Below are 21566 nucleotides of genomic sequence, written 5' to 3' on the forward strand. Positions count from 1 at the left end.
AAAAATTCTAAACCCTAAAACCCTAGCTACTATGCTAGGAAAAAAATTAGGAGAAGAAAAGATTGAAGACTATGTTTATCCCAAGTTCGGTGCGGGACATTTCCAGCTCAACGTGGGGAATACAGTGTCCTCTTTCCGAAATAGCCAACGTGTCAAGAAACACATGTCATCAAACTCGTGTCATAAAAAATTAGTCGTTGTAACATGAGAACCTTTCCTCACTAATCGCCGAACAGGCAAGCACAAACCACCTCCTAACCAAAACTCGCAAATCGTACCGTAGATTATTAGCTTAGTCAACATCACAGCCATTGGATCTCATATTAGACTCCTTCCCCTATTGCGCTATCATATCTTTTCTCTTCACGACGCCTCTTCCCCCTAATAATATTCCACTCTACAATCACAATTTTCAGATCCTAATAAATCCTCTCCTGTTCTCTCTTAATTGTCTTCAAATTATAGTAGATCGTGACACGTTCTATCTTCTGATCATGGATACTCTTGGTTCCGGCTCCGATTTCTTGCGGTAGGCCTCCTGGCCTAAATAGATCTGATATAGATGTGGTTATGTATATCTTGGCTTGAAGTCAGATCTGAAGATTTTTGAGGATCGTGCTGCCAATTAACCTAGTCTATGGAGGTATGATTTTTAGCTTGATCTATTTTGTTGATCTTTGATTTTTTATATTCTTCTTGAATTTCAAAGATTTATATTTCGCATCCTTTTCAGTTTTGTGCTTCGATTTGGTGAAAAGATATTTTTTTGTCTTGAATTCGGATCTCTTGCTGAGGAAGAGATCTCTTCCATGCAGGAACACTTAAAAGGTGTTCTGGGTTTTTTAAGATATAGGGTTTATTTACTTGGTTTTTGTTTTGTATTTTTGTAAAAGCTGTATTAATTTCTGGATTGGCCTAAAACAGATTACACGGGCTACGTTGATTGTCCGTTTTACGGGATGGAGCTGGAGGCGTTGGCGTTGTGCCAGTGTTTAGTGAGCATTAATAGGCTGCTAATGAGTTTGTTATGAGTAAATTATTATTTACATGTGCTTGCTAATATATTCAGCAATGATTCTCTCGGACGATATTAATTATAGAGTTTATCAGTGGTTTGGTGTGAGAGTGCTTGGATAGATCAAAAGGTGAAGAGATATGTAGATATCTGATGCTTGTTGAATGTGTCAGCCAGACCTTTGCCATGACAGGTGCGCTTGCATGGCAGGTCAAAAAACCTAATAAAAAAAGATTTTTTTGGGTTTTGAAGGGGGAAATGGCACGGGATTATTTATTTATTTATTTTGCCCGGCTCTCCCCCTTCTGTGTTATGGGTTCCTTCTTTCCCTCTCTCTCTCTCAACCTTTTACGGATACCAATAACGTTGCATCATACAAGGAACTCAAGGCATCAGCAGGAATCAGCACTTCCCACAACATCAATACATCACCCAAAGGTATTCTCTGCTATTGCCATATCAATTTCCAAATATATTATTTGTCGTTACCTCCAGCTTCTGGTGGAACAGTAACTATTTCATACTTAATATGATAACACGAACTGATCACACTGCTCTCAATTGCCCAACGGCCCTTGTTATTCATTAACAGTATTATTTATTGAGAAAGGATCATGTAAGTTTACACCTGGTAGAGATAAATATGTGCGCCTTGGTATCTTAACGCACACGTGCACCGAAATAACGAGATGTTTGATTTGCAGCTACCTTCACCATGGCATACTAGCCATTGCTCACAACGTCTGCAAACTGACTTTTCTGACCACTTGCGTGATCTCTTCACGGGTTTTGGTTTAAATTGCCTACAATCTACTAATATTGAAACGTCCAGCACTTTATGACGCTCAACTGCTCCATTCAAGTAAAGGATAAAACCCGATCCTAGCCCACTGCAAAGACAAGTTAACTGCTGCGAACCATGTGCTCTGGTTTTAATTCGGAGTATCTTGACCTCGTCCTTTCTATTTTATTGATCTCAATTTAGATATTAATATTTATTCTCTTCGTTTCATTATGATGATATGCTATATTTGTAGCCAAAATTTCTCCGTTAGTGTTTCACTTGATATAGCATACTGTATTTATTCGGGAGGAGTTATGGATTGTCCATCTTTTGTAACCACGGTAGTATCGCAGCTTGTATAGTGTTTTGATCACATCTATACTTCCAGAATGTATTTGGAAGACCTATCACTCCTGTAAGCTCCCAATGCTGGTTCCTGCAATTGAAATATGGAGGGCAATCAATGATTGCTGCATCATGATCTTCTACTCAAATCTTTGTTGGAATATATCATGTCCAGCAACTCAGCCATTTGGAGAAAGTTTTGATTCTGGAGTTCACTTGTGCTGCCTTCTCACTTTTTGATAAGAAACTGGAGAATTAGTGGTGCAAGATCAGATGTTAATTGACGAAGTGATGCGTAGACACATGAGCCTGACTTAGGTGAGACTATGTTGTATGTTTGCATGAAGTGATGCGTCTTAGCTCGTATGCCCTTTGAGTATTATTGATACTGATGTATAATGCTTCTTAATTGCAGGGATCTGGGCAAGGGATCTTGTTTCTCTCAAGCCTGTGTTTTAGCACCAAGGTTTCTGGCCAAGGCCTTGATTGTTATACTGAAAGCGTTTTTAGGATTGCCAACTCAATATTGAGTTCTGCTTTGCGGCATATGCTTCAGTTGTAATTCGTGAATGATATGGTGACCCTCGTGAGAAGATCTATCTTGAAGGAGAATTTCAGTGGTCAAGACTGTTTAATGAATGAAAACGAGTGATTGGGTTGACAATTTGCACTATTCATCAGCCTTATGTGATGTTTATGGACCACCAGTATTATTTGCATCGAGAAGCCTTCCTTTCTGCTAGGAACATCAATCAGTGTTCTTCTCTCCTTCAATAGCTAAGCTTGTTTGGCTAATGGAATGCTTTTTTAATCCAAGAGATTACATTTTGTCTTTCTTACATCAAGCGTGCGTTTTCTGTATCCTTAAAAGAGTTATATCCATGTGAAGGTAACAGAATCCAGGTTCTTGCAATATTTTTTTTCCAATGTGTACATAATTTATGATTATGAGTGTCTTCGTACTCAATTCTTCTTAGGTATCATGATCGAAAAACTTGGTTTGGTTTTTCTTAGGTTAGCACTGCCCAAGGTATGTTGATGTTTTATTTTTGTCCTAGTAGATGGTGTTCGAGGGCGTAAATACCAATATAAAAGTCAAACCTTTTGATGTTGATGGTTCTGGTCTTGTATGACAGTTCCTAAAGGGATAGGAATTGGTTTTTTCATAGGTCTTATGTGGAAATGGGTTCAGGGTGCAATGAGCATGTGATCTGTATCATTGAGGTAAACATGGTTATTTTCACGCATATAACTTCAATTTTAAGTTATGAATTAATAAAAGCATTCACTGTAATTACTTCATTTCTATGTTCTATTAATAAATCTACTTTTTATTTGTTTTGAACAAACTGAGAATCATCCTCATGTTTGCCTTAATTTTTTTGTCTAATGCCTTGATGCTTAATTTTCCGTCCTTGCTCTGAGAAATTTTATGGTAAGCGGAGATCATTCTTTTTTGGATCCGAGGTGTCACTTGCTACAAGTTACTAAATAACACCTTCAAAATTTCAATGAAAATTAATATGTTGAGATCCAATAGCTCGAACTCGGTAAGAGCGCCCAAGCCTCGCGCTGGAGAGATTGGTGGTTCGAATCCACCTGGATCTGTAACCTTGTCTTTTTATCTTATAGAAACAGATATTCGGTACTTCTTTGCTATTCTTCAATAAAAATAAATATTTGGTAAAAAAAGAAAAACTATTGAGTTGTTTACTATCTATTTGTTTTAGTAATGTTAGGATTCCACTGCTAATTATTAAAAGGATAACGTGTTGATGTTTCGACTTTTATTCTGTTAGAGGGAATGGGGGTTTGATTTTTCGAAAAAATTAACTCATTTGAATGAAAATTAGATGGGCTGCTCAATTTGGGTGGGCTTCGATGCTTGGTTCAGTTCGCACAGCCATGGTCAGTTGCCAACCCACTCAGTCTCAATTTTTCATTGCAATTTTGTGGGAATGCAACCAGGGAGTTCGATTCCTCTGCCTTTGGTTTACTTTTTTGCCATTTGTTTAGTCTCTTGCAATTTTATTGGATTGAAACCAGGTTTTTCGATTATTTTGCCTTTGATCTTTTTGTTTTGATTTTCAATCATCACTTGTCTGATCTAATGTCTTTTTATAGCCATGTTATTTGGTGGGGGGTGGCATTATTTCTTCTTTTCCTTTGCTAGTATTCCTTAGAAGATGTGTGAGAGAGAGAATGGGGCCCCATTTCTTTGAGCTCTACTAGAAACTTGTGCATGATTTTTTTCTCTTCGGTTTCAATACTGGGTGTTTGGTTGCTTATGTTTTCTGCTTTTTGGCCCTGTTGTTTTGCCTTTGGTGGACTATTGGATTATGTCTTTTTATTATTATTATTATTTTGTATTTTAAAAATATTTTTTGAAAAAGTTATAAAATATTTATTTTTTTTATTTACTTTAAATTAAAATATTGTATTCTCAAATTATTTTGATAAATAATTTTTGAAAAAAAAAATCATTGGCATGTATTTTAAAAACATTATTATTTGAAGTATATGTTTGCATTTTTTTAGGGTTGTTTTTTGTTTTTTGTTCTGAAGTGTTGTGCTCTATCTTTTTATAAATTGGAAAAAAAAAAAAAAAAAAGTGGGTTGTCTCTGCTTTTATTGGTGTTTGTAAGATTATAGTTATTTATTTATGCAGAAGGCAAAGCTGTGTAGTGGGAGGAAGGGACCTTAAAAGATTGAAGGGAAAAGGTAGCTTTATTTTTTTCTCTGCCTCTCAAGATAATATTTTCTTCTGATAATGACAGTTTTGTTGCCTTGACAAATTTGGTTGAGGTTAGCATTATTCGAAGACATAAGTGTTGTGTTTTGCGTTGTCCAAATTATCTCTCTTCAATTGTGCTAGAAACTTATCTCTCATCGCCTGTTATCTTGCATATCAATAGAGGAGAAACAATTCGAAAATATGATGGGAGTGAGAACTATGCTTGATAATGACTTTTTTTGGGTTCTTTATATGATTGGTTGTTAGCACACGTCATTCAAGTAGTCAGTAAAACAAGACGAAAATGGTTGCTTGGTATGAATAGGGGATTTATGTGGTGGGGTGGGACTTGATTTTTAGACCTTTCTTGTGACGTTCAACCGCTCTTTCTGGGATGGGGAACGAGGGAATATGTGGTCGTCCTTTGTGAGGTTGTGCAGGAGCTCTGCAATCACTTTCTCAGCCTTTCGGATTTGGAATCTGCGATACGCTTTATCTGCCTCCTTCCTCTTCCTCTCATCGTCGCCATCACTGTTCTGCCCACCCTGATTTGAGCACTGGTTGTAGCCATGGCTTGTCCCTTTCATTCAGTGAAAAATATATATAATAAAAGTAGTCCAAAAGGCATAAAAAATGCAAGAGAAACAGTGTCATAACAAAAATAACTTGTAACTGTAAAGCTACAAGGTATCCTACCCAGGAATAAGTATTCAATTAGCATATTGGTGTTTCTTTTTCTCCGCCCCCCTAAAAAATGTAAAAATGAAGAGAGACTTGTCAGAAATCGCTTGGTCAAACCAGCATGGGAATTGATCGATCTTCTACCTTAATAGTGGTGCAACGGGACGGGTGTTGAATTTTACTTGTTTGTGAATCATTGTTTTGATTTCCATTTTATATGTCGTTGGCTAGTGACAAATATGATTTGGTGTGTTTAGTACTGAGGTTGTTGTTGTGGTTGTAGTTTTAAAAAAATTATTTTATAAAAAGTATTTTTAGTTGAGGTTGATTTGGAAAAATATATATTTGGTTAAAATTAAAGTTGAACAAAAAGTAGTTTAATGTGTTTGGTTAAAAAAATGCTTTTCGAATTGAAGTTATAAAATAATTAAAAAATATTTTTAATTTAAATAATATAGATTTAACTACTATTATTACATCATGAAATAAATAATATTGATATCAAATATTTTTTATTATTCCATTAAACTATATGCAATGTTATCACATACGAAATCTATCCAACAATGACTGTATTTTCCATGGTTTCTTAAGCATGCAACAACAAAAACTAAATTTTTTGTTATGTTATCAAGCAATCTCCTTCTAATTTTTTGAATAAATCACAATTAAAATAAAAATAAAAAATGAATTTTTTTTAACTGAGTTGGACCCGGCAAAAAACATAATTGGAATTGCAATCAAATTCTACAAATGTTACGTCATCATGTGATATCCTTCTAATTTATGTAGTGTTATTAAATAATATTAAATACTAGTTTTTCGAGTAAAACTTAATTTTTTTTTTTTTAAATTACAATTTCATTACGTACAAAATTCATTCGATAAGAACTACAGTTTTCATTATTTTTTGCGCATGCAATAAAATTAGGTAAAATATTATTAGGAATAAAATTGAGATTATAGTACGAGTAAATTTAATTCACCTTAAACTAATTTAAAAAAAAAACAAAAAAAAAATATTGTTCACGTTCACGTGAACAGTGCGAGTGAATTAATTTACTCACACTGGTTTTTTCAAAATATATATAAAAAAAAAAAAAAATTTCATGTGAACCGTGCAAGTGAATTAATTCACTGGCATTGGTTTTTCAAAAAATATATATAAACTGTTCACGTGAACAGTGCGATAGTGGAGTATGGTTCCATTGTTTACTGAGCAGTGGAGCCACGCTCCATTGTTGTGATTCGTCCCCCACGAGAAGCAGTCTCCAAAACCTGTGGTAACATAGGGGGTCATACCAGCTAAAAGTAGTTTTTTCTACGTTACCAAACATTATTAATGTGGTTGCGGGTGAACCTCATCCGCAACCACGTTACCAAACAGGCACTTCTAGCAATTGACTTGGCTTTAGATTTGGATGCAAAGAAGCCATTGCATTTCAGTCCACAATTTTATCTAGCTTAGATTTTGCATCCATGGTTGATCGTTTATGTGATTTTTATTCTAGTTGTCCACCAAACCCATAAAACTCGCTACCATTCATGAATTAACATGCGGCATCGCAGATGCTATAGACTTAGTTGGAGCTAAAAATATAAGCACATGGTGGGGATATCAAACTTGAAATATTACTTATGCACGCATATGATGATAGATGATAGAGGATAACCTAAACAATTGAGAAATTGAGCTTTAAGTTATGTTTTTGGGTTTAATTTATATGAACTTTTAGTTGAGATTTATTAATTTAGCTTTATTTATTGGGTTTAATGTAATTATTATTAAGTATTTTATTTAGTGGGCGATAAGCCCTAAATAGTGCCTAGCTGAAAACAACATTAACACACAGTTTATAGTTTTGGACAAAAGCAGAAAATTATTGGAAGGGCAGAACAAGACCTGCTTGGCACTTGTGGCTGACGAGACTGCCTCAGTTCACTTCCAATTCTGGGGTGATGAGTGTGATGCTTTCGAGCCAGGTGACATAATCTGTTTGGCTAATGGAATCTTTTCTTATAACAGGAACAACAATCTTGTTTTGAGAGCTGGCAGGAGAGGAGCTATAAAGAAGGTGGGAGAATTCACCATGGTTTTTGTGGAATATGAGTGAGATTACTTGGGTTCCAGACCTTGATTGTCCCAACAAGTATGTGCAGGATTCTGTTATTTCTTCACATTCCCGTATCTTTCCTCTATTACCTTGAAAGATTGTTTGTATATTAGATGCAATATGAGTGAGATTACTTGGATTCCAGACCCTGATTACCTATTTTATAAAAACTAAAGCTGATTGTAACACCCCGAAATTTTCTGATCATGTTCCGTTTCCTTATGATTATGTAAGCATAAAAATAGTGTGCGTGTGTGTCTATTTCTACATAATAATCATAAGACTATTCTTAAGTTCAGAACCCAACAATTTCAGTAAAAATGGGTAATATTTCACGAGGAGTTGTAGTCTTCTAGAAAATATCTGTAAAATAGATATGAAATCATGAAACTCACCAGGTATAATTGCTTTATCGAGTTACTAACAGTTATTAACATTTACAAGAAGAAAATCAATTTCTTAACTTTTTTATATATACATCAATTCATGCCAAATTTCAATTTAACCTTAGATGAATCTTTATCTTATCATTGTGCATATTTAAATATCACTAAGCTCGTTAGTAGCCTGACTTCGGGAAGATCGGTCATGTCATCACAATCTCTTTTTCGCAATACATTTGATCATACTGTGAGTTTATTCCTTGATCGCATCTAATTTCTTATGATTATATACATCTCACAACCATCTTTAATCCATAGCACAATTCATTTCACTCCTTTTTAGTTCATACTATTGCCATATTTCGCAATAAATATAATTCATGTCACTTTTGCTTCACAAACATGATTATATCTTTTCCTTCGGCTTCTCAAATATTTCATTTATTTTAATCAACTGCTTATGTTTCATCATTCTATTTCCTTTTACATAGCTCATGCTATTATTATTCTTGACTTCTTACTATAGTAGAATACTTGTTCTTCACATTGATTACAATGGAAACTTTCTCAATTATAATGAGATTTTTTGTAGAGTTTTTCTTATATAGAAACTCTACCCAGCTTTGTCCTTTCATAGTTTGTATATTATTTGTTACAAAATCCTAATAACATCATCACACAAGTAGTTCAACACATTAACAACCAATTCCTGCATTTTTTTTGTTGTTCATTCCTCATCAAAATCATAGAGTTTCTTTCATCATATCATAACAATTTTACTATAATTCTACCAAGTTCTCTTTTTGTTCACACATAACCTTTTTGTGTGTCATATGTATTCTACGATTTCAGAATAGTTACAAGGATTGTTACATTAAACTTATGCACATATCTAAATGGTCTTTGTAACACATCGCATAGTTGGGGGATTATATATGTTCAAATCTAGCGGATACAACAAGGACATGGTAACTCGAAAGGTCAAGATGACCTACAATATACAAATAAGAATCATGAAATTTCCTGACATTCATATACACATACACATACCATGGACAATAAATCAATATATATCTTTTCTTTTCTATGTTTGCAAACCTTATCTTATATGTTTTCACAGGTATCTCATATGTACTTCTAGCATTGCAAGGTAAATTGCATTTCAATTTTTACATTATCTTGAACCAATTGTTGACTTAGCTAATCATATTGACAAATTCTGACTTTGTCCAAATAACATATTGACATGTTATTCACCTCCGTTAATATCTTCTTGGTATCATGAGTATCATTTTCATGATCTTAATTCTGTTAATATAGTTAACTAAGTATTTAAATTCATTACCTTAGTCCTATATTCATCACAATGAAAATAATCAAACAATGACTTCCATTTCAAGATGGAAGCAATAATTCATTAGCTACCATTCAACAACGTAGCAACATAATAGTGGTTTCCATTGAACAATGAAAACAAAAAACAGTGGCTTCCATCCCACAATGGAAGCAATACCATCCCTCATGGGTGCCATAATTTTCGGGCTAACCCATATGATTGCCAATAAATCTAGTAATCCTTTATGGATGCCATAAACTCTAGTTAATTCATTTGGTTGTTAATAAATCCAGCTATTCCTCATGGATGCTATAAAATCCAGCTAACCCATATGATTACCAATCAATCCGGCTATCTCTTATGAATGCTATAATTCTAGCCAGCCCACTTAATTGTCAATCAATCCGGTTATCCCCATGGATGCCATAAACTTCAGCTTACCCATATGGTTGCCAATCAATTCAACTATCCCTTATGAATGCCATATTTTCGGCTAATAATATAATCCTTATTTCCTTCACATAACTAATTTCTCAAACATAATCTTTCTCATACCTATCTCATATCTTTTTGTTTCCTTATTCCACTTCATATACTATACACAAGTTTGTGTCCAATAACAAATAACAAACATATTGAAATTCCAACAATAGATTACTCAAATTATACACTGAAAAGATAAGGAGTAAAAGCAAGTACATGTTCCTCTCACTGATGGTGTTATGCTGGTCTAGGGTCCTGCATTTCATGCTTATCTTACATCACCCCAAAGTCTTATATTAAATTCACTCCTTGAAAATCAAGAATGTACTTCTCACATTATTTTAACAATTTGAGGATTTGTTACTCATGAACACTTATATTTTCACATTATCACACATTAAACTTAAGGTTTTTAGCTATTAATTTTCCAATGTAAGCAATATAATCATATAAGCTTATTTCATGCATACACATCTATTATGTTTTTCTTTTCCATATAATAATCATCCACTTTCCTTAAAAAACCCCAAAAGAATTAAAGAAAAACTAAGAAAAGATCAAAACACAAAATCAAGCAACAACAAAATAGCTGTCAAAACAGTCTTGCCGTTTTAAGAAACAATTTGATCATTTCTCAAATCGGTCTAGCTATTTCTTAAAACAGTTAGCTTGTTTTTGGTTCACATCTTTATAACATAAACAGTAACATAGCCAATTTTGACATTAGTTTCAAATAACAATAACTAACCAAATAATATCATTCAAGATAATCAATGGTTGAGTTGTAGTTCATCATAATAAGCATAACATATTAAGGTATCATCTTCATCCAACGATTAAATTTTTAGAAAATAAGGTTTAACCAAACTAACCTGAAACTTGCAAACCTACTATTCAGGAAGAATATTTTATGTTTAGAGTATTTGTTTCTGATCTTCGTTCATGATTTAGATTGTATCTGTACGAATAACATATCCAAATTCCATGAATTTTGTAGAACTTAAATTTTGACCATGGTGTTGTTCCACATTGTGTTTGAGTCCCCTGCATAGAACTTTTGAGAGGAGGCTAGCCTAAGAGCAAATTCGCCAAAATAGAGGAATGAAGCCTGCCTTGTTATTGCCTTTTATTAATGCTTTTGAACAAGACTTTCTCTGTTAATGAGCTTTTCTTGTGAAATAAGATTATGTGTTTTCTTATGTTCATATCACACTCTTCTTTGTTGTTATTACATGTAAATAACATTTTGAGCGCAACTATTGCTCACAAAACTACAACATGAAGAATCCTTTGGTGTTTCTTTCTTCCAAAACCATACATAATCTCATATGCTTTCAAGGATATTTTTTGGGATCTCCAAAATGAGTACAAAAATAAAAATCGTGTTGATATTTGTCCAAAAAAATGCATTCTGGAAATTCAAGTGCCTCCTTAGTAGGTACATATATACCTAGAAAACTTGAAAGAAAAAAGACAAAACAAAGACAAACAACACTATGAGGTGACTCAAAAGCTGAGTTTTATTTGACTGAATAAATCACTTTGCATACGCACATGAAAGCAAGACCTATTGATCCTTAATGCAGTGGATTTGAGATGAGGAAAGATCATCTTTGATAATCCATTCACAAGACTGAAATATATCATTTGCAATCCCATTTTGAGCCTAGTAGCGTTTTTTGGAAATAACCTTGACTAGGATCACACTTCACACTAAGGGGCAAATAAGAGAGTTGTTTTTATCATCCATACAAAGCAGTGAAGATGGGTGCTGGGAATTGATCATGTAATTTTTAGTCTTTCTAAAGATGTTTACAAGACAGTAGAATGGCTGAATGTCTCCTTAACCTAATAAGGAGACGTCTATTCATTATATATTAACATAACAATAGCTATACATTGCTATATAATAGGAAAGATGAGGATACAATTAATTGTGTAATTATCCTACAACTATATATTAGCAATATTACAGTAACAGAAGGGATAACAGCGTATGATATGGAAAATCATGAGATTCTCCTTTATCACCCCCCTGCAAGGTGAGCTTGGGAGAAGGGAGAACGATAAGCTTGCTTCGAAAGAGGAAAAACTGAGGCTTGGTGACTCCTTTGGTAAGCGAATCAGCAAGCTGCAGATGGGAAGGAACAAATTCTATTTTCAAAGAGCCATTAGCGATAAGTTCTCGGACAAAGTGATAGTCAATGGCAATGTGTGTTGATCGAGGGCGTGTAACAAGATTAACAGCCATAAATATTGCACTTTGATTATCACAAAGAATGCGAGGTGGAGCTGGAAGTGGAACTCAAAGATCACGAAGTAGTTGAATAAGCCATACAACATCAGCAGTGGCAACAACTAAGGAGCGATATTCAGCTTCTGAACTTGAATGAGAAACAGTGCTTTGTTTCTTAGAGGACCAAGAGATTAAATTAGCTCCAAGAAAAATTGCATAACCGGTAGTAGAGCGACGTGTATCAGGACACCCAGCCCAGTCCGCATCAGAATAGGCAAGAAGATTATGAGTGGAAACTTTATGAAGCTGAAGGCCATGATGAACGATGCCATTAACATAGCGTCAAATATGCTTGATAGCACGAAAATGATCTTCGGTGGGAGCATACATATATTGACAAATAGAATTAACTGAAAAGATAAATCGGGCCTGGTGATGGTTAAGTATTGAAGTGCACCGGCTAGAGAGCAAAACAGAGTTGGATTAGAAAACAACTGTCCTTCAACTGATAAATGCTGACCAACAACAAAAGGTGTGGAAATCGGTTTGGCATCAATCATCGAAGCTCTTTGTAAGAGATTAAGGGCATACTTTGTTTGACTAAGAAACAAACCCTTTTCATTAGATTGAACTTTCATGGAAAATAATGAAGATCGCCCAAATCTTTCATGGAAAATTCCTTAGAAAGCCGAGTAATGAAGGTGTGAATCAACAAAGAACTACTGCCAGTGAGCACCATGTCATCAACATACAAAAGTAAGTAAACAGTCCCAAGCTTAGAATGATAAACAAATAATGACGAATCAGCTGGACAAGAGTGAAAACCAAGTGTATGTAAGAAAGAGCCGAAGCGATGAAACCAAGCGCGGGGAGCTTGTTTGAGGCCATACAGAGCACGCTTTAAGCGACAAACATGCTGAGGGAATATGGGATTAGTGTAACCTAGTGGTTGTTCCATGTATACTTCTTCATTGAGAAAACCATGAAGAAAAGCGTTGTTGACATCTAACTGATGTAGACGCCATCCAAAAGCAACTGCTAATGATAATATGAGTCGGATTGTAGCAGGACAAACCATATGACTAAAGGTGTCGCAAAAGTCAAGACCAGGAACCTGAGAAAAACCTTGAGCCACAAGGCGTGCTTTATGGCGTTCAGTAGACCCATTTGGACAAGGTTTAACTTTGAAGAACCAACTACAACCAACAACATTATGAGATTAAGGTTGGGGAACAAGAGTCCAAGTACCATTTCTCTTTAAAGCAAGAATCTCATCATCCATGGCTGAAAGCCATTTAGGATGCTTTGCAGCAGACTTAAACCCCTTGGGTTCTTTGGTAACAAGAAGAGCCTGAAAGAACTTATTTGAAGACAAAACAGTCAAGGCATGATGCGACCGTGGTTTGAAAATACCAGCCTTCCCCCTAGTAATCATGTGATGGCGGTTAGCGGGCACATGAGAAGGTGAAGACATAGGAGAAGGAACCGTGGAGTCCAAAGATGTAGTGGCAGGGAGAGATGCTGCAACAATAGGAACTTGCAGTGAAGAAGAACTCAAGGAACCTGGAACATCACTACAAGGCAGACATGGTGATTTCAAAACAGAGGAAGACGATAAAGAGTCACAAGAGTTATCATGAGAAGAACTAGGAACACAATCCGTATAATCTAAAAAATAGGTATAGTCAGTATTGGACTATAGAGTAGAAAAGGAGGCATCATTATAAGGAAATTGATGTTCATAAAACTAAACATGTCGGGAAACATAGACACGATGAGACTTTTGGTCTAAGCAACGAAAGCCTTTATGAAGAGTACTATAACCTAAAAATACACATGGAGTAGATTTTGGAGACAGTTTTTAAGGTGAGTAATCTTTAAGTAAGGGAAGCAAAGAAACCCAAAAGTACGAAGCATAGAGTAATCAGGGGACTTACCAAACAGGATTTCATAAGGAGTTTTGCCATCAAGGGACGGTGATGGGAGTCGATTGATGAGAAAAACTGCAGTAGAAAAGGCTTCAACCCATAACGAAATGGGCACATGAGCATGGAACATAAGGCTAAGACCCGTTTCTATGACATGACGATGTTTGCGTTCAGCAACACCATTTTGACTAGGAGTGTAAGGACATGCTAAACGAAGAATAACACCACAAGAGTGCAAATGGGAGCGAAACTTATTATTTGTAAATTCCGTTCCACCATCACATTGAAAAGATTTTATTTTGGCGGAGAATTGAGTCTCAATATAGCGTTGTAAATTGACAAATGTATCAAAGAAATCATATTTTTGTTTCAAAGGAAACATCCAACTAAATCTAGTACAATCATCAATAAAAATAGCATAATATCTGTATCCAGTAACAGAAGATACTGGTGACGGACCCCATAAGTCACAATGTAATCGATCAAATGGCATGCTACAATGTTCATCATTTAAAGAAAAAGGTAAACGGTGGCTTTTGCCAAGTTGACAACCAACACAAATGTAGGAATTATTTGACAGTGATCTATCACTACAAAGAATAGACCCTAATCTGTTAAGAGAAGAAATAATACGATAATTGGGATGGCCAAGGCGTGCATGCCACAACTGAACAGAAGCACGCAGTTTATGGGCAGAAAGAATTGAAACAAGAGCATGATGATGTTGATTGAGGACATAGAGACCATTTTCACATCAACCGACCCCCAACACCATTCCTGTGACGCGATCCTGTATGATAAGACGAAGAGAATCAAAGATTACACGACAATTAATTTGTTTGGTAAGCTGACTGATAGAAATAAGATTCTTCTTAATGCAAGGAACAACCAATACATTAGACAAAGGAATGGAATTGTGAGGAACAACTGTGGAAATAGAACCAATGTGAGAAATAGGCAGAGACTGGCCATTACCAACCATCACCCTTTCATTACCAGAGTAAGTAGCAGGATCATCCAAGTTGGCAAGATTATTTGTCATATGATAGGTTGCACCAGAGTCGGGGAACCACTCAAGGTTATTCAGTTCTTGAATAGAGCAGGCAGAAAAGGCTTCAGCAAGATGAGCCGATTGCTTCTTCTTGAGTTTCAAGAAGCTCCAGCAACGTTTGGCTAAGTGTCCCTCTTTGTCACACAACTGACAGTAAACAGAGGAGGTGGGTGATGATTTCATGTTGACAATGGGTGTAGAAGACATGGAAGGCCGAGAATTCCATTTCTTCACTCCTGTCATTTTGGAAGTTTGTTGTGCATAATAAATCGAATTTGAAGGCACATGACTGACAGAACGTGCAAATATCTCATGACTTAAGGCTTTGGGAACAATATCTGAGAATGATGGTAATGGAAGCTGTGACATCATGGTGGTAGAGAAAATTTTGTAGTCTGGTCCCAATGCTCGCAGATACCAGTGCACTTTGTTTGTGTCATCAATGGGACGACCAATAGCAGCTAGCTGGTCGCAAAGACCTTTAAATAGTCGAGAAAACTCAGCAATGGATCGAGAGCCGCGTTGCATCAGCTGAAGTTCATCCTTGAGTTGTAATTCTCGAGTCTTGACCTGTTAGAAAATGAGGCTTCAAGAACTTGCCAGGCCTCATAAGAATGTTGTAGTGCTAGCACCTCACTCATAGACTCCTCTGTAAAAAAAGAATAAAGTAAACTAAGCAGCATCTGATCTGTATGCAACCAGGAACTGTAAGAAGGATTTGGATTTGTGACTCCATTAGAGTCTGTAACCATGAGACTTGGAGCGATGATTGTGCCATCTAAAAATCCAAACAGTTCTTGACTGGTTAACAGGGGAACAAACTGATTTCTCCACAACAGGTAATTGGAGGAAGTCAGTTTAATGGTGAGCATATGCACCATTGTATTGAGCGGAAGAATAGGGAATGAAGGAGAAGATATGTCGGCCATGGAAATTTGTAAAGCAGGCTCTGATACCATAAAGATGTTTACAAGATAGTAGAATGGCTGAATGTCTCCTTAACCTAATAAGGAGACGTTTATTCATTATATATTAACATAACGACAGCTATACATTGCTATATAATAGGAAAGATGAGGATACAATTAATTGTGTAATTATCCTACAACTATATATTAGCAATATTACAGTAACAGAAGGGATAGCAGCGTATGTTATGGAGAATTATGAGATTCTCCCTTATCACTTTCATTATCATCCAAATGAAGCAGTGAAGATAAATGCTGTGATTGGTTAAGAAAAGAAAAGAAGAAGATCCAAACGATCGAAAAGATTTGAGCTTCTCATAAAAACAACTGATATAATTATGCTCAACCAAACAAAAATGAAGAAAAAACAAAGAGAAAAGCCCAAACCCGACACTAGGGGGTACAAAGACTATTTTGGAAAAACAAATCCAAAAGACAAAAGGTCAGGAAACAAGCAAAAGTGATCCTTAGTTTTGAAATCCCTTAAACACCTTTTGAGCCTGTAAAATATCCTTTTCTTCGTAACCAATAGCCAAAGCCTACATTACGTACCTAATCAAGCCCTTTCTGATCAAAGGCAAGCAATATGGATCGGTAGGCAGTGCTTTCTCGTGTGGGTCAAATCATTATTCATGCAAATAAAATACATGCTTTAACTCAATTTGGTTCTCAATAACCCTCAAATTGAAATTTAAACTTTTTATGACCAACCAGATGTCACTTCATCTTTAAACTAAAAGCAAAAGGCTTTCATCACTTCAAGAAACCTGTCCATAGGAATCGCTTGAATTTGTTAGAACAAGTTTATTTTGAACCAATGTCAAAATGAGTTTTGTGCAAAATGATGATATAAAACCTTGATAAATATGCACTTTTAAGTACTAATCACACCCCTCCCCCCCAACTAGCTTATTACTAGTCCCTAGTAATCAAAGCGTTAAAATAGAAAAACAATTTGCAAATTCCATAAAGCAAGGCATTCATCATTTAACTTACTTTAATTTATCCAGATAAACAAACTCTTATTAAATTTATATATCTACTCAATACCTCTTAAACAAGATATTACTAAACCTTTCTTTTGTGCTCAAAATATCAACATATAGTTATGGGGCTTTACTTGGAAGAAAAACAAATTTTTGTTCTAATGTTTAAGGCTAACTTCCTTAGGTTGGGATTATTATTTTTTTTTCTTTTTATTTATTTATTTATATACATATACAACTTGAAACACAATGTATATTTAACCCATGTAACGAGTTTTAGGCTAATGACTCTCAAACCAGTTGGTATTAGGGCATTAGGTGTTGAGACACCCCTACGAGCTTAGCAACTCGGGTTGCAAATACTGATACGTAGATAGTGCAATGTTTGATTCCCTTAAGCTTTTCTCCTTAACCCATGTAACAAGCGTTGGGCCAATAGCTCCCAGGTCAGTTGACTTTAGGGTATTAAGTGTTAAAACACCCCTGCGGGCTTAATTGCTTAGGTTAGGGAGGCTACAAAACCAAACTTATCTACCTTTTTGTTATCATTTTTTTTTTTGCAAATCAAATATGTACTATCCCTTTCCCTTAGTTGTTACCTTTAACAAAAGAACATAAATAATGTAATAATCCAATGTGCAACCCACAATCATATGTTAAAGTGTGTGTGTGAAAATGAAGATTTAAAAATATTTGTTAAATGAGCATATGAGTAGAATCAAGTGCTACCAATACGAGAGTTTGTAAACCTGAATATTTCAAGAAGTATTCTGATAGATCTTGTTAAGAATGTTTACTAAGATGCGTCTCAAGAGTCACTTTAACAAAAGAACTCCTTTTACTCTGCCATCCTAGTAACAACAGTTTTGCAAATAGTTTATGAAATAGAAAACAAGTTTTTTTTTTTAAATATCAACTACTACCCTTTCCCCCCAACCAAAATGAGACATTGTCCTCAATGTCTTAAGGTAGAAAGATAGAGTATAGAAGACATCACATGAAATAATGAACACTGACAAACTTGAAACACACTTAAACAATTATAAGAAACAACAAAACACAATAATAAAACCAAAAGACACAAAGTTTTATAGATAAGAAATTGAAAATGCAATCACACCACCTATATGTAGGCCAATCGTAGTCTCACACTCTCTCTCTCTCTCTTTATTTATTTATTTATTTTGAAAAAGCATGTGTATGTACAGGTAGTTGTGATTGTGGCTCACATCTTTTCTTGGTTTTACGTCCAAAAATGGCTTAAACGCCCTCTATGGGTCGGGGATAGGCTTCCCATCTAGTTTTCTTAAAAACTAGCAAACATGGTCTTTTTTAGTCAGATTCGCAAGACTAAGTCGATCATGTTCTTTATGAAAATGGAGTCATAAGTCATGAAATGCACAATGCACATCTCCACCAGGATATGCCTCAAAAATCAATAGAAGATTATCTAAAGATTCCTTATGTTTTGAAATGAATCCTGACTTTTGATAATTTTCACAAGTTTTGCAGAACACATATGCGTCTTTGAACATGGTGGGCCAATAAAATTCACATTGTAAGATTTTTGCAGTCGTCTTTTTCGATGAGAAATGACTCCCACATGCTTCAAAATGACAAAGTTTAATGACACTACTTACCTCATTATCAGGAATGCATCTTTGAAATTTTTGATCAGGACAATATTTGAATAAGTTAGGGTCATCCCAATAAAAGTTCTTCACTTCGTTCAAAAACTTTCCTTTTTCTTCAATACTCCAGTGAGCTGGCAAATCTCCTGAAGCATGAAAGTTGATATTTTTAGCAAACCAAGGCATTGAACTAAGAGAAAGTAAGGATTTGTCAGGAGAGTAATCATCGATTGGTAGGAAGTCAGATGTTAAATCTGTTGTCACTCTTGACAAAAGATCGGCATCAATATTTTTGGTGCCTTTTTCATCCGTGATTTCTTCCTGAGAATAAATCATTTGTAAATCTTCAGATTCATCTAACTCAATTTTACTCAAAGTAGATTCAAGTTAATCATGAACTAATTCTTCAATATGATCTACTTCTTGTAAATCATTATCATCTCTGGACTGCTTGCAAATGTTGAAAATATTCATCTCCAATGTCATGTTTCCAAATGATAGCTTCATCAGTCCATTCCTACAATTAATTAATGCATTAGAAGTTGCAAGAAATGGACGTCCTAAAATAATAGGTAATTAATTACATGCTTTAACAGGTTGCATGTCCAGGACAATAAAATCCACAAGATAAATGAATTTATCGACTTGTACTAACACATCTTTAATTATTCCTCTAGGCACTTTTACAGATCTATCAGCAAGTAAAAGAGTTACAGAAGTTGGTTTTAACTCACCTAGATTGAGACTCTGAAAAACTGAATATGGAAGTAAATTCACACTAGCTCTAAGATCAAGTAAAGCTCTTTCAATTTTATGTTCTCCAATAAAGCAAGAAATGGTAGGATAACCAGGGTCTTTATATTTCAAAGCATTATTGTTCTAAAGAATAGCACTTTCTTGTTCGCCTAAAAAGACTTTCTTTTTCACATTTAGTTTTCTCTTCACAGTGCATAGATCTTTTAAAAAATTAGCATAGGAAGGTATATGTTTAATAGCATCCAATAAAGGTATATTGCTCCTTACCTGTTTGAAAGTTTCAAGGATTTCAGAGTTGTGATTGACTTTTCTTTGTTTGGTCATGGCATGAGGAGATGGAAGTGCTGGCGGAGAATCAATATTTTCTTCACAATGTTCAGATTCAACCCCTTCCTTACCCTTAGAGATTGACTCATCATCTTTCTCACAAGGTTCAAGAGTGGGTTTTTCAATAACCTTACCACTGTGAAGAGTGATGACTCATTTGACTTGATCCATATGTTGGCTTCCGGAACTACTTGCATTTGCATTGTATTGCCCCTTTGGATTTTGTTGTGATTGAGATGGAAACTTACCTTTCTCTTGAAAACTGAGAGCAGATGTTAACTTTGCAAGAGTATCTTTAAAATCTATCATGCCTTGAGCAAGTTGAGTATTGATTGCCTCTTGCTTTTTAATGAATGCATGCAATGTTTTCTCAAGATTTTTTCTAGGAGGTGGAGCATAAGGAGGTGCATATCCATGAGAATTTTGGAAATTATGGTGTGCTTGAAACGGTAGCTGTGAAGTTTGTGCATTATTGTTATCACTCTTCCAACTGAAATTTGGATGATTTCTCCAACCAGGATTGTATGTTTGCAAGTATGGGTTATGATTGGGCCTTTGGAAACTGTTTAAAGCATGGGCTTGTTCATGGAGGCATTCCTTGAAAGAAGGCAAAGTTGGACGATCATTGGTTGCATGTTCATTTGTTTCACAGATTTGACACGCAATGTCTTGAACAAATTTTAAGTGACCACTCTTTTTCAATTCTAATGCCTCGAATTTTTCTAGCTAAAGATGCAAACTTGGCTTGGAGGTCATGATCTTCCCTAAGGTTATACATACCTCCACTAGATGTATGAGGTTGGGTTTTAATTGGTGTCTCATAAGTGCCTGTAGTGTCCCAATTTTCAGCTAGCAAGTCTAGGTACTCCATTGCTTCATTAAGGTTTTTATCTTTAAAAGTTCCATTGCACATCAATTCAACCATTTGCCTATCTTTAGGTGTTAATCCATCATAAAATTGTGAAACCAATCTCTATGTTTCAAAACCATGATGAGGGCAAGTATTAAGCAAGTCTCGATACCTATCCCAACATTGGTAAAATGTTTCACCTGGTTTTTGAGTGAAAGTGGTGATTTGTCTTTTGAAAGAGTTGGTTCTGTGAGATGGAAAAAACTTCTTTAAAAATTATTGTTGCATTTCATCCCAAGCACGAATGGATCCTGACCTAAGATTTTGTAGCCATGTTTTAGCTTTATTTTTTAATGAAAAAGGAAAAAAGCTTTAATCTAATGGTATTCATGCTACAATTTAAGTCATTATAGGTGTCACAAACTTCTTCAAATTCTCTCAAATGCAAGTATGGATTTTCTATATCTAAGCCATGAAAAGAAGGTAAAAGTTGAATAATGTCTGGCTTAAAATTAAAATGGGATGCATCAGGAGGGAAAACTATGCATGAGGGTGCACTTGTTCTTGTGGGATTCATGTGGTCTCTAAGTGCCCTAACACGGTTATTCTCATTAATGAATGTGACTGGTTATCTTCTTCGGCTATATTTTATTCTACAAATGATAAGGATACCTAAAAAGTCTACCACTTAATAATACGTGACCAAACACTCATGCACGTGAAGAAAGAGAATATAAAGGAAGAAGAAAACAAAAGAAAAGGAAACAACAAAAGAAACAAAGTTAGATACAAGACAAAGCAAAAAAAGAAAACAAAATAAATACTATAATTTGTACAAGAATTTTACCTCCCCGGCAATGGCGCCAAAAACTTGACATGACCAAAAGATTGATGTCTTACTCCCAAGTGCAGGAGTGTCGAAGTAATATAATAACCGGCAAGACCGGAGTCGAACCAC

General features: G+C 35.2%; 1 long non-coding RNA gene and 1 pseudogene across 1 annotated transcript; both read left to right on the forward strand.

Moving 5' to 3' along the window:
* The first annotated feature begins 230 nt into the window (after window positions 1-230).
* LOC118038251 (uncharacterized) lies at window positions 231-3092 on the forward strand. Its single transcript, XR_012169529.1, has 5 exons — window positions 231-643; window positions 734-828; window positions 925-1453; window positions 2188-2462; window positions 2560-3092. It is a non-coding gene; the product is annotated as an uncharacterized lncRNA (long non-coding RNA).
* Window positions 3093-3326: 234 nt separating this feature from the next.
* LOC118038252 (uncharacterized) lies at window positions 3327-7767 on the forward strand (annotated as a pseudogene).
* The last annotated feature ends 13799 nt before the right edge of the window (window positions 7768-21566 follow it).

This window comes from Populus alba, chromosome 4 (assembly GCF_005239225.2).
Source record: "Populus alba chromosome 4, ASM523922v2, whole genome shotgun sequence".
In the NCBI taxonomy this organism is placed as follows: domain Eukaryota; kingdom Viridiplantae; phylum Streptophyta; class Magnoliopsida; order Malpighiales; family Salicaceae; genus Populus; species Populus alba.